This window comes from Coturnix japonica, chromosome 7 (genome assembly GCF_054131305.1).
Source record: "Coturnix japonica strain WE chromosome 7, WE-NBRP24, whole genome shotgun sequence".
Taxonomy (NCBI): domain Eukaryota; kingdom Metazoa; phylum Chordata; class Aves; order Galliformes; family Phasianidae; genus Coturnix; species Coturnix japonica.
Window position 1 is genome coordinate 19,277,014 of NC_140669.1, and position 13,583 is coordinate 19,290,596.

General features: G+C 37.2%; 1 protein-coding gene and 1 long non-coding RNA gene across 15 annotated transcripts in view; one reads left to right on the forward strand and one right to left on the reverse strand.

Annotated features, from left to right (window-relative positions):
* Positions 1-13,491, forward strand: part of LOC146760104 (uncharacterized) — a 63,856-nt gene extending 50,365 nt beyond the window's left edge. The window contains exons 2-3 of the long non-coding RNA XR_014948043.1: positions 11,857-11,947; positions 13,244-13,491. This is a non-coding gene — a long non-coding RNA (uncharacterized LOC146760104). The remainder of the gene's footprint in view (positions 1-11,856; positions 11,948-13,243) is intronic.
* The window catches only part of LOC107316667 (uncharacterized), a 365,025-nt gene that overhangs the window by 192,686 nt on the left and 158,756 nt on the right, over positions 1-13,583 (reverse strand). For 12 of the 14 annotated variants that reach the window (XR_014948026.1, XR_014948025.1, XR_014948029.1 and 9 more), the window contains one exon: positions 726-1,087. The gene's annotated coding sequence lies outside the window, so the exon portion shown is untranslated. Of the gene's footprint in view, positions 1-725; positions 1,088-1,715; positions 1,763-3,636; positions 4,774-13,583 lie in introns of those variants that run through there. The other 2 variants (XR_014948035.1, XR_014948036.1) reach the window with 2 other exon arrangements.

Consider the following 13,583-nt stretch of genomic DNA (forward strand, 5'->3'; position numbering starts at 1 on the left):
TGAATGTAATTATTAAATACATGGCATTAGCAATTATAGGCAAGCATGAAGATATTTATATGCAACGAATTTAAAAAAATCCATGAGTGCTGAAATGCACATTTATATAAAAAAAAAAACCCCTTTATTTTAATTAACACAGATCTTAAAAATTGTTCATGTTCTTAGTGAAATATAAATAGAAGTAATATAAAATAAACAATATCAAAAGACAGTATCAGATTTTTAACAGAATGCAAAAGGGTCTAACAGGAATTGCTTGCATATCTTCTGTTGTTTTTTTATTCATACTCTGGATGAATCACAGGCTGATGTTTGTGGTAGTTATTCATGACATGTCTGGTGGTGTTATGACCTTCCCTCTTTTATTGGTTTATTTGATGTTTGTGGTATTTTATATAATTGATTTATGCCTGGTGATATGTTTGGGTGCTTTCTAGTAATATACAATAGTGATTGTATGTCTGTAAGTGATGTTACATATTGCTGTTTGTGAGCTTCCTTGTCCAGGCCGCCACTGTAAATAAAACTTGTTCTCAATAGATTTTTATGTGGTTAAAGATTTTGACTGCTTGAGTGACTGATTGATTGACCGGAAAACACTTGCTAGCAGGACAGTGGGCTATCATGGAAAAATGTGTCATTCATATTTCTAATGCACAATAAAAACAATTTTTCATCTTTTAAAATAAAATAAGGTATTAAAGCAGCAAAGAGTTGCCTACCTTTCTCGTTGGTGGTCCTGATGTGTGTAGCTTCCCACTTCATTTCAGAGCCTTCTTCCTCTGACTGACAGTACTGTCGCAGCATATGGATTATTAGTCTTTTACTGAAGATCCTTTCAGAAAGTATACTGGAATTGTCTTTTTCCAAGTTTCTTTCCTTCTTCTTCTTCTTCTTCTTTTTTTTCTTCTTTTTTTTTCTTTTTCTTTTTCTCCCTCTTGTCCCATTGTTTTCTATTCTGTTCTTCCCATTTATTTATTTATTTTTCTGGTGCTTTTTTCCTGTATTCTTTTATATATTCTCTTCTTGTCCTTTTTTCTCCCTTTTCCTTCTTTCCTCCTTTCTTACTTGTTCTGTCATGTTTCTAAGAGAGAAAAAATACATAGGAATGAATAATCCAGCTCCTACAGTGGTGGTTTTCAAAGACAAAATTCAAATTCCTTCTGTCATATGCTGACTGCACAATCTACTCAAATTGATTTAAGAATAAGGTATGGCCCATGCTTTGAACTTCTTCAGAACAACCTCTAGAAATTCTAATAATTATAAAACACACCCAAACTATTTTGCACTGTCTGGAAAAAGACTGCCAGTTTTTAGTTCATTACTGTCCACAAACTTGTGCTAACCAACACATGCAATTTCTACTCAGATGTAGAAGAGTTCATAGAAGATGACAAAAAGCACAGATCTCTCTTGGTTACACAGCAACCTGTTATCAGTATCTCTGTTATAAACTCTCATTTCATTAGCATTTCCTGAGTCTGATTAGCAGATGTTTGCAGGTCTTGGACCAGACATTATTTGATTCTATTTAAAGTCAAGACACTGTTTCACTTTCTCAACAAAAAAGAAATGTTCGCCATTGTGCATTCTTTGGCTCTCTGACTAAATGAAAGCTCAGCACAGGCTGCAGGTACAAACCAGCACTACTTTTAGCTTTTCAAGGGGAAAAAAGGAAAGAAAGGGAAGTGTGGGATCTTTTGTCTGACCAAGGAGAAACCCAATGAGACCAAAGCACAATATGTTTAATTAAAAACATTTAACAGCAACTGCTTTTCTCCATTCCAGGCATGTTGGGTCATGTTAAACACCACAGCGAAATGATGAAATACACTGTTAACAAAACAGTTCACTCTCTCATTTCAGTTGACAAAATGAATAAAACTAGCAATTTTTTTCTTGCCAAGTTTGTTTTCATTATGTTGAATGGGCTTGGTATGGTCATAGCGCCAGAAAGGGATCATGGCTTCTCTTTTGCAGCAGCAAACACTTGGGCCAGCTCTGCCACAACATGTGGTTGTGAATTTTGTGTGCACTGACTGGTCACCAAGGATCCCTATATAATGCAGGAGAGAAGAAAGGAAGCTCAAAACTCAGAGACTTTCCAGAACTCATTTCCAACATATATGTACAGATGACAGGGATGGAGGTATTAAATATATACCGAGTAGAGTTGAGCACAAGTGGCTATTCAGTTTCTCCATTGTTTGTACTACTTAAATTGCAATCATTTGACAAGAGTCCGGGAAACCAGCATGGCTTCCACTTTATTTAGTAGAAATGGCAAGAGGCTTAGGATTTCACAGATTTGACTGGATTTTACTTCAGAAGAAAAGAAACAAAAAAGTGAAAACTAGTGGGTTTCTTGACTTGTTTAAGGATCAGAAGAAAATATGAATAACTAAATTCATAAGGAATTTTAGAGTACATGTGACTTTAGAAGATTATAACCAGTTAATGGAACAGAAGAAATCTGACAGTCTTCAGAACCTTTGCATCTCACAGAATCTATCGGCAAATATCACAGGAGATTGTCCCTGCAAAGGAAGGAGCTGGACTAAGCTCACTGACATTTCTTTGTATTTATCTTCCCTTTTCCTTCACAAATAATAACATAATAAATATGATTACATTTATGTTTCTAATAAAGTCCCTGAAAGCGACATTCTGGCCCTTACAGGATGGTATGGTAGTGGGAAGGAGAGTAGTCCAGAGAGAGTGAACAATGCACAATGAACAATGACTCAACATTTGACAACCAGAATTAGCAAACATAACATCCTTAAGATGCTATTGCAAGAATTATTTCTGTATACTGTACATTCTTTAAGGTAGACATAGCAGTGGACAATTCTAACTAGCTAATATAACACCATAAGCTCCATAAGGACCACTTTCTGTACAGATTCATGTAACGTAAACTTCTGGCACTCATAGAAAGCAAAATAAAAACCCCCAAAATGCCCCATCTTTGATCTGAAGAATATATATTTTAAGAGCTGACAAGTGAACATAGAGTTACCATGCCAGATTGGATCAATTATCCTTCAAGCTGAGCATTCTGCCTTCACCAGTGGCCTAGGTTAGGTGCTTCAAAGAAAACAGCTGGCTAATTACACAATGTCCTACATGGCAAAAAGGGATGAGAGGACTGTTTCTTATCCCTGTGATCAGCTAACACCCTGGAGTATGAATTTGATGGCCCCTCCTAGTACATAAAATTAGAAATGATATTATTGGTCATAAAATTAAGAAGTCCTTTTAAAAATCCCATTACAGTATTTAACACTTTGACCTCCATAGGTTAACTACCATTCATGCCTTGAAATGAACTATTTCATGTTTATTTTTAAAATTATAAAGTAAATTTCTTAAAGTCATTAATGCTAATAATGGAAAAACATAGTCTGTGACATTAAAAATGATACTTTAAGTTTCTGATCCTGGAATTCTGGAAAAAATATTTGGCTTTATTTAAAACAACCAAAAAAACACAAAAAACAAACAGATTTTCATTAGAAGTTACATAAATGAGCTTCTTAGACAAGTAAATATGAAAATAAAGCTGTAGTTAATTTCATGGGGTAAATAATGTACTGATAGGTTTTGATCTAATTAATGTTCGCTTACCTTAAAAGGGTGCTTACTCCCACATAAATAAAACTTCATTCTCTTTTTGCCCTTCCTTCATTTTTGTGAGTATAATTCAGGCATTGAAGGCACTCAGATAAGACAGCTCTGAGAGGGCCAGAGAGAAGGCACAGAATGCCTTGTGCAGGCTATGCTGGGCTGCTGTGCCCACTGCCACCCTGCCCTGCCGACCTGGGGAAGCTTACTTCAGAGTCTTTTTGGTTCAAACAATTATGTAACATAAGCACTGATTTTAGAACACAAACAAACATCCATTGAGAGAAACCACCACTGCCTACAGGGTTTTTTCTAAAGATTTAAATCTGAATCACGGAGAGATTCTGAATATTTTTTAATAAGCTTCCTTTTTTTTTTTTTTTTTTTTTTCTTTTTCTTTTTCTTTTTCTTTTTCTTTTTCTTTTTCTTTTTCTTTTTCTTTTTCTTTTTCTTTTCTTTTTTCTTTTTTCTTTTAACCAGAAAAGAAAACATGAGGAGAGAAGGAATAACACAACTTTAATTAGAAAAATTCAAATCAGCTCTTAATTTAATTCACCATACCAGCAGCCATGATTAGATCTGCATCATGATATATCTCCAATACTATCAATTTTCATAAATGCAAACTTCCCTGAATATGGTTCTGATGTATCCTGACATTTTAAAATATGTCCTATTGTCCTTTTCTGTGCAGCAGACCAAGCACAGAGTGTTCAGTCCTATATCACTGTCACAGTGGTATTAGACCAGATGGCTGCTTCCTCGCAGAATCAGGAATTAGAGATAATTTATGCTGTTCGCTGTTATTAGAATGTAAAAATATAAAGAGTTTGCAGCACGCATACATGAAAAGCTGCTCAGATCCATCAGTGACACCCTGGTGAAAAGGCATTCACAGTGTTACTGCACTCTTAAAGGTAAAGTCTTATTTGGTGAAGCTGTGAACCTCTGCAAAGCCAATTGAGTTCTCTTCAGAGCATAGAGCACAGGGGACTCTCTGACCTAGGTTATAGAGCTGCTTTGGTGGGGGAAAAATACACTGCATTGGAAAAAAAAAAGTGTAAGAACTGCTTTCTTTTTCCTTAATTTTAAAATAAATCTACCATCTGATCACTCTCTTCAATATTTGTGGTACTTATTTTTGTGCCATTAAGAATAAAGTTAAAAAAAAAAGTTTTTTTCCATCCAGTCTGTTAATCAGCACAGGAGAATACTACTCAACAAGCCTTCCGGCTATAGGACTCAGTAGATGCACCTTATTAGAAGAGTTAGAGGAATTTGCTTCTGTGCCAGTGAGGTCAGGGAGTTTAGTGTATCAGGCCATCACTGCATGCTGCAAATATACTTAATCTACTTGTATATAAAGGCTTCAGTGTGTATCAGAATGCTGAAGAGAAAGGATGTCATCCAACTCCTTTATTTGAGCCTGAGCTCAGTACAGCTAAGAATCTTATATTTGTCTTTCAAACATTTGAATCGTTCAATAAAATAAATATTATTAATGCAACTGGTTCATTCAGAGGGGCTTCTCAACCAATCTTAACAACTTCCAAAACAAGGGAGAGAAACCTGCTCAGCTTGTCAATCTTGTTGCAATAAATTACACAAAAGCAGAAGTAAAACCGTTGATGTCAACCGTTGCATGCAGGTAGCAATACTTGGTCGCTTTATCCTTTTAGTTAAGAAGTTGAGCATGCTCTATGCATGATGTCAGATTTGCAGTCAGATAAATGACAGAAACTCTCTCATCAGTATTGATGAATATTACAGCAGGAGAAAATTTACTGGCATTCACTGACATGACACACCTACTGTACGTGATCTTGGAAAAAGTATATCACTGAGAGGATGATTTGGTTCACTGTAAGTTAATTTTTAAATTATACTAAGAAACACTACAAGGGACAGATTTGCTTCCAGCTCTGTGTGAGCACATAATTTGTATTTATGGCATCTAATGAAAGTATTATGACTTTGAATGACTGAATAGCACCTTATGAAAGTCATTAGTTTTGTATCAAGAATAATATTTGTAACACAATGCATTCTTAAACTGCTCAGGACAGCAAGAAGCAGCTAAATGGATCACTTATCTTTGTGTTTGCAATTCAACCTATGTTGTGACAGGGAAGAAAAAAATTAGATCATTTGTGATTTTCTATCAGCATTGCATACTTTGAGGTAATCCTGTAACTACTTGGTGTAACTGAAAAGTGAGGAGATTAGGCTGCCAAATTAAGGAGAAAAAAAAAAGATTACTTGAGAGCGTACTGAATTAGTAGCTGAATGGTAGGACCAGACCACAAAGATCTCTCAGATTTTTGTTTCCTGACCAGTATTGTTGATGACTGAATTTTTCTCAATTCCCTCAGAATCACAGTACTAGTTTTATTAAAGGAAAGTCTTTCAGAACGGAAGATAGTTGTTATTCAGAAGCAGTAACTCGCATAATATGAGATGGCATTTTCTTTCCAGCTCTTGCTGCTCCGCTGGTTCTAATAGCAACCTGGAGCTCAATTTCCTCCTCAAGAACATTGCATTTCAAGTGGAATGTCAATTATTAAAATGCAGTGTCCCGTGTCTTACTTTTCACTAGATGAATTCATTTGCAAATTTGTTAATTTATGTAAATGATCCTTAACCTGTAACTCCCTGGCACGTATTTCTCAGTGACACTTTTCAGTTCAGAAATATATCCAGAGAATATGGATCCAACAGCATGTATGTCATTTATTTCATGCCACTATTAAAAACAAAACAAATCAGAGCACCAAGATTTAATTTCAGTATGATTCAGGAGGAGTTTTTGATTGATACATTTTTCCACAGATGAACTTTCAATAACAGTAAGTCTTTTGGTTCACAGAGAATCACCTTCAAGTGAGTAGTGGTTCAGCCACAACTCATTCTCTTCCTGAAGATTAGAGCATGGATGTCACTCAGTCTCTGGTTCCATCATGTACATGCATGCTGTACACCTCTAAGCGCTCATTTTACCCCAAGTGATCTCAGGAAATTCAGACTCCTCCTTTCTTAATAACGAAGGAGCAGATAGAAAAACTGAGCTCATTTTTGCTTGACTTCTCCCTGCTGCCCACCCGAATCTCTCCAGTGGGCTCAGGCACTAGCATGGCTTCAGACCTTTCAATGAACCTGGTCTGAATTGGAGTTTTTAACCAAGGCTGGAATAAGGCAGTTTTCCTCTGTGTTATTGTTACTGTTCAGTAACTTCCCACAGTTCAAATAAAATGATCCAAATTCCCTGTGGTGTAATTGCAGGCACAACTCCATTGATTTCAGTGAACTGTGAATGGCAGAAAGGACTGAGGCCCAAGGTCTCCTCTTGACAAACCAGCTATGGCTTGTTTTCTCCTGATTATTATCTGATTTACATGTCCTTACTTAGCTGTCCCCACAAGGGATAGGTGAACAAGTCTCCATTTCACAGCCAGAGATCAGTCTGAGCCAGCATGGAGGTGCCATGACTAGTACTCAACTCTGAGTCTGGACTACAGAGCACACGTCCTTTGTGGTGTCTTGCCTGCTGTCAGCTCTGGGATGCTTGCAGTGGGCCTTCAATGTACCCCCAGGCTTTCTTTCCCTGGGGTGTAAGGGAGTGAGAGAAGGATGGCAAGCCAACTTGTGTTAGGTCAGCTCCAGTGTGTTCTGCTGGAGCTGCAGCAGTCTCACGTCTCAATGTTTAGATTGGCTTTAGAAGCTGCAAAGCCAAGAAATGTTTGGCTGCTTTATCCTCGTTTCAGTATTCAGATTGCAAAGAGAAACTCTCAAATGGCTGCTTGCTGTGTGTTCTGCACACATTTCAGCGCAAAATCAGCACCTCCAGTATCACTCACTCACGCTGCTTTGAGGTCTCAGGTATTTGATTTCTGCTAGGATAGCAGCAGGGAAGATTAAATAAAGTAGTCAGAATTTTGGAATTAAAAAGTCTACTGCTGTAATTTGTTGCAGCAGTTACCTGCAAAACCCCCAGTATCTGCAATTCAAAGTAGCCTTTGTGCTAACACTTAGTCTTCTCCACAAAGGAAACACTACGCAGGGCAATGTCTCTTTAAATCTACCCCAAAGATATTCCTTCTGGCCCAGAAGATGCCAGAATGACTTGATGATTTATTTATGTGGAGCTTGGCAGACCATAGTCCAGATTGTGGCTGAGGCTGAATTTTATGAGCATTCCCCCTAGTGAGTATATTTTAAAAAAAAAAAATTAAAAAAAAATTTAAAAGGTCTTTATAGGGCTTGGCATGAAATTCAAGCAAGCATTATCAGGAAGAAGAATGACTGAGAAAAGAGTTTTAGGAGAGAACATAAATATTAATTTATTATTAATATCTGGTTTTTAGTGAATTGGAATTTTGTCTTGATCTTCAAAACATTTGAAAAGTGAGCTTTTAGCTGAGACTAAAATCTATTCTGGATTTTTCAGCCTGCATTTTGTACTGGGAATGGGCATTTTTTGTCTACAGAAAGATGGATTTCTCATTGTCATTCCAGACCATACAAGAGGCATGTTGGTGCAATGATGTAAGAAAGCAATTTTCTGCCCTATTTTATTGATTTATAGTATTTTAGCAAAGTGATAAAAACTTAATGCTAGGGATAAAAAGGAGACCCATCTGATGTAGAGGCAGCAGAAAGGAATAGAGAATGAGGAAGATCCAGCATTAATACTTGTTTGCCATGTTTTCTCAGGTCTCTCCTGCGCAATTACTGAGTCACGGAACTGTATCTAAGCTCTTTGGCTAAGATACCTTCTAGTGCTTGACTCCCTCATATCAAGGTGTGATAGGACTAGGAAGTAGTGCTTTCTTTCATTCACACTGGCACTCCACATTTTTCTCCAGACTAAATAAGGAATATTCCTGAAGGTCTAAGTGAAACACAAAGGTATCCAGGATGTTCACAGTGCTAGTAATGACTCAAGAACAACAGGAAAAACAATCGCAGTAGCTACATCCATACTTCTTTCTTTCTTTTTTTCTTTTCATTTGAGAATATCTCACATTACAAATATAGCATCAAAGATGCCAAGGAAAATGGCATTTTACAGCCAAGTACCAAACTAACCTTAAGAAGTCAAACTTATCAAGGGAAGTACTTATTTGCCCTAGTGAGGAACTGAGATATCAACTAAGGTGTACACAGCATGGATACCTTCAGGACTAGGACTCCCACGGGAAACAACAGTATTAAAGCTCCTGGAAGGAAAATGCTTACTAGATCTTATCCCTGCTAATTGAACAAAAGCACAGCTGTATTTCTAACCAAAGTTTTTTTAAAGTATATGCTTGAAGTGGAGGGAGTCCGTCTATTGCTGAAATCATTGCAGAAGACTGAAAATTACTTCAAAACTCGTGGTTAAAAAGGCACTGCATGGAACACACATAGGTGGTAATGCTGCTAGTGAAGCAGATACAAAACCAAAAGCAATTGGAAATGGTCTCTTCCACTCTGTAGACTAAACTGCTCAGACCTTTTGGAGAACCACACACAGCCACAGAAACCAGGTGAGGAACAGTGGAAACAGAAACAGCATTAATTTAACTTTAGCTTCACTATTTTACCTCATTCTGATGTATATTGAAAGTAGTCCTGGTACTTGACTCAATTTTGTGTTTTTAATGACCTGTCAAAAGCTCAGTCAGAGCTTATTGTATTTATATTTTTAATTAGTTTAGTAAGAAGCTGGGCTGCTTATATTTGATTTTTTTAAATTAACTGTGAAAATTTCTGCATGGGACGATGTTGTTCACATTGATGTGTGCCTCTGTTATGTTGGGTTTGCTACATGATATATTGGAGACAGAAAAAGTGTCACAGGGAAAGCATCCTAGATAGTACTGCACAGATTGCTGGAGCACTGATGGAAGCTGGTTATATATTATGTAATTAATTCTTTGTATTCTAACAGACAGTTTAGGCAATATTAAAGAAAATCATCTCAAGCTCAAGTCCCTGTATTTTCATTTTTGTGTTATACTGTTAATTTGTAGACTTCACTGCTTATGCAAAAAAGTCACACTGACATCTCAGGTGACTTGCAGTCTCTGTCCATACAATCCCTACAGCACTGACTGCTCCTGGCTGTCTTTTGATTGCTATAGTACATCTCAGCCCTCTTGAAATTCTGCACCTGGTCTTTCACTGTGCATACTGTGGCAACCAAACTTGTGGCTTTCTTGCTCAATATTCACAACTGGTAAGAGTGGAAGTGAAACGAGCACATTCAATTTATTTCTTAAGTCCCTAAAAAGCAACTGGGTGAGAAGGAATTCCATTCACTCTAGCATTAACCTAGATTTAAACGAGGATGTTAAAAAATAAAATAAAATAGAATCATATTTGTTCATTAACTTAAACTTCTCTTTCTGTATTCAGTTTTCTGCTGGTAACATTAAAAAAAGGAGTTCCTTATAGAAAACAATGTGTTGCTTTGCCAGATCACTTTCCATGCACCCTGTTGAGATACCATCCCTGTTGTAACTCACTTGCAATTGTTACAAGGTGGCAGAAGGGAAAAATTATCATGCAATTTTGATTTGCACAGGTGACCTGAGCTAATTACACAGTTACCAAACAACAGCACAGGAGGATTAACACAGCTTACTCTCTAATTACCATCGCTTCCAGTGAAGTTACCATGTGGTTAACCATGTAATAACATGCATTATTTCACAGTAAATACACGAAGCTTCATGTCAATAGACTATGCTGCACAAGCGGAGCAAATCATTGGCAAGCTGGAGAAGACTGAGTGTTTCGAGGAGTGACATGAATTTTACTAGATGGATGATTTTCAGGCTTTTATTAATAGCTTCAGAGGTTTGGAGCAGAGCCATAACACTGCTGGAGGAGCTACGAAAAAAGCTCTCAAGTCTTCCCAAGAAGCTCCCAAGTGCACAAACATTGGCTCTCATAGGTATATTTGTATTCCTTAAGCCAGCTCCACCACACAGGGCAACGCAAAAACCAGATCATTCTTGAGTTCCCTCAGAGCAAGCATTACACTCCGTATGGCCTGCAAACAGCCAGTATCTGTAGGATGGTCTTTATGTCCTTGCCTCATACAGCTATCAGGGCCAGCCTTGGGCCTATTTAAATAAGTCACCCTACAAACTACAGACCTTGTACTCTGCCTAAAAATTCACTGACTTGTGCCACAGACACCAAGGACACAAATACAAAGTGCCAAACAGAATGAGAGAGATTACTCAGCCAATCAAGCATAGACTGTAGAAGACTTGTAGTCCAGCACCCTGAGGCTGCATTTTTACACAGACTTGGACAAAGAAACCATTAAGAAATACGAAACAAGGAGATATTGCTCTACAGTTAATGTAACGAAGAACAATGTTTTGATTAATGCCTTCCCATTAGCATATGGACAAGCTAGATTGTGTTACAGGATTATGGGCTGAGTTGGCAACACAAAAGAAAAAAACATGCTCAAAACTGCAGGAGCAACAATTACAACTCATAGATGACACCACTATAGACAGCTGAGAGAAAATATTGTGAACTGGAGCTGGCTAAATGATTGTTAATATTTAAATATCTGTATATACTTATAATATTTGTAAAGCAGTCTCCTTTCACGCATTTGTTTGTGCACTGAGTTAATTTTATGTCTGCTTGCTAAAAAAAAAAAATAAAAAAATCACAGGAATAACACGCCTTAACAAACTGAATTTTGAGTTTCAGATATTGAATGTCCTGCACCATCTGCTCACAGTCTGTGGGGGAGGGAAGGTCCTGATGTAATCTGACAAAAATGCAAACAATGATTAAATTTGTGAAAATCTCAACACAATTGACAGCAATCTAAAAACTACAAAATATGACAGTGCAACAAAGGATGATTACAGATAAGATTATTGGGGATGTTTGACTACCACAGCAAAGGACCCAACTTAATGACCCAAGAGGTCCCTAAGTATCAGATATCCCCATCATCCTGAATTATGGGCTCTGCTCTGTATGCAACAGCACACAATGCTGCATTATAAAATGCTTCTCTTAATCTTCCACAACAAAGCATCTGCCAGAGCATCTAAAACAAATGGTTCTAAATCTCACCTGATTAGACTTAAACACACCTACATCCTTACTCCCCCTACATTTCCCTACTGCTCTTTAAGTCTGTGTACATTGCTGCCATTGTCGGATAGGTACAGTAATGCTTCATGATGCTCTCTTTCCCTTCAGATGCTTCCTGGCAGTATCCCTCTTAGGCCTCAGCTTCTACCTACATCTGTGCTTACTGAAGTGAGACTTTAATTTGCTACACCACGCCAAGGTATTAATAGACAATTATTTATTGCAAATCTGAACCATTTATACTGTTTACTGGCTGACACAATGTAAAATTTTGATCCAAATGTTAATGTGTCCATGACATTGCATAATTCTGTTTCACGCCAAGGTTTTTTCTTTTCTAAATGAATTGAACTTGCAATACGAGGAAATAGTTTTTAATGGATGAATGATTTACAGTCTCAAGCCCATAAGACTGCTTACTGGTACAAATAAGGGAGAAAAGACTAATTAAAATAGCACAGAAAATTAGAAAAATTTAGGATTTTAGTGAGGAGAAAATTAGAGGCAGAAAAATTGAACTAACTTGCCAAGTACTTAAAGGGTAACTGAATAAATCTTATGTTCATCATTTTAGGGCAACTGTGTATTTTAGTGGTTATCTTTGAGGCCAAACAGTCTCACAGTCACAGTCTCACAGTCTTGTGCGGGTTGAAAGGGACCTTAGAGATCATCAAGTCCAACCCCCGGGATTCAAGCCTCCTGTGTAGCAGAGTGGCACTTCTACCACTTGCGCCTCAGGGGGGATTTGAACCCGGGCCTCCGGTGTTGCAAAGTGGCATCAGCTGAGTAGAGCAAAGATAAAAATGATAACAATTACCCTTTAATAAAAGCCTATAAGAGCAGAAAAGTACTTCTAAGTCTCAAAATTACGTTCAAAAATGTTTTGTGAAGTGGCGGGGGTGGGGGTGGGGGGGAAAGGGGGGGAGGAGGAAAAAGAGCTTCATACATAAATAATTTTCATTACATGGAATATTTAATTTCAAGTGTTTACTTTCTCCTGTTTACAACTTATGCCTTTAATGCAATTTAGATATGAATTATTTTTTAATTGATACCTGTAGGAATCTTTAAAAAACACATATTTGAGTTCAAATAATATTTTTCCAGAGCATATTCTTTCTGGCTTTCTCTACAGAACTGTGCTATTAAGTTAATCTTTTTCCATCTTTACAAGCAGAGAGATTGTTACGATAAAGTTATAAGGCAGTTCTAATTAAATCTCACATAACTATGTTCAAGTAGTAATATCCAGAACCTGTGGTCAACTCAACCTACAAAAGACATTAAAAGTCTTTGTAATATTTCAGCTTATATGGGCATGACTACACTGGAAGTCTCTCAAGCAGGTAGATTAAACCTAATTTAGTACCAGAATATATTCGACAAAGAAAAAAACATTACGACTTCATCCGGTCTGGAAAAATATCATTATTAAAATCATCAGGAGTACAGGGAAGTGGTGCTATTTTTTCCCTTTTGTTTCTATATCTTTCAGATTTGGCAAGCAGATAAAATGTCCCAGTTACTGTGGCATACCAGAAACACCAGTAATAGCACTAGGCGAGTACTGGTTTTATTTGTAACACACCACAGCCTTATGGCTGACAATTTGTGACTCCACAGAAGCCATGGTAGGAGGATGCATTTCTCTACACTTGGAGCATAACAAAAGTGGCTAGTATGATTTTGTATGCAACATACAGGGAAACTGATACAGTGCAGTTCTGATATCCACAAAATCAGTGGCAATGGGAGCACACCTGTAAGTAACAGACCAGAGCTGGATTTTTTTATATGAATCTTTCCAAGGACATTGATAAGGTTTTTTGTTTGTT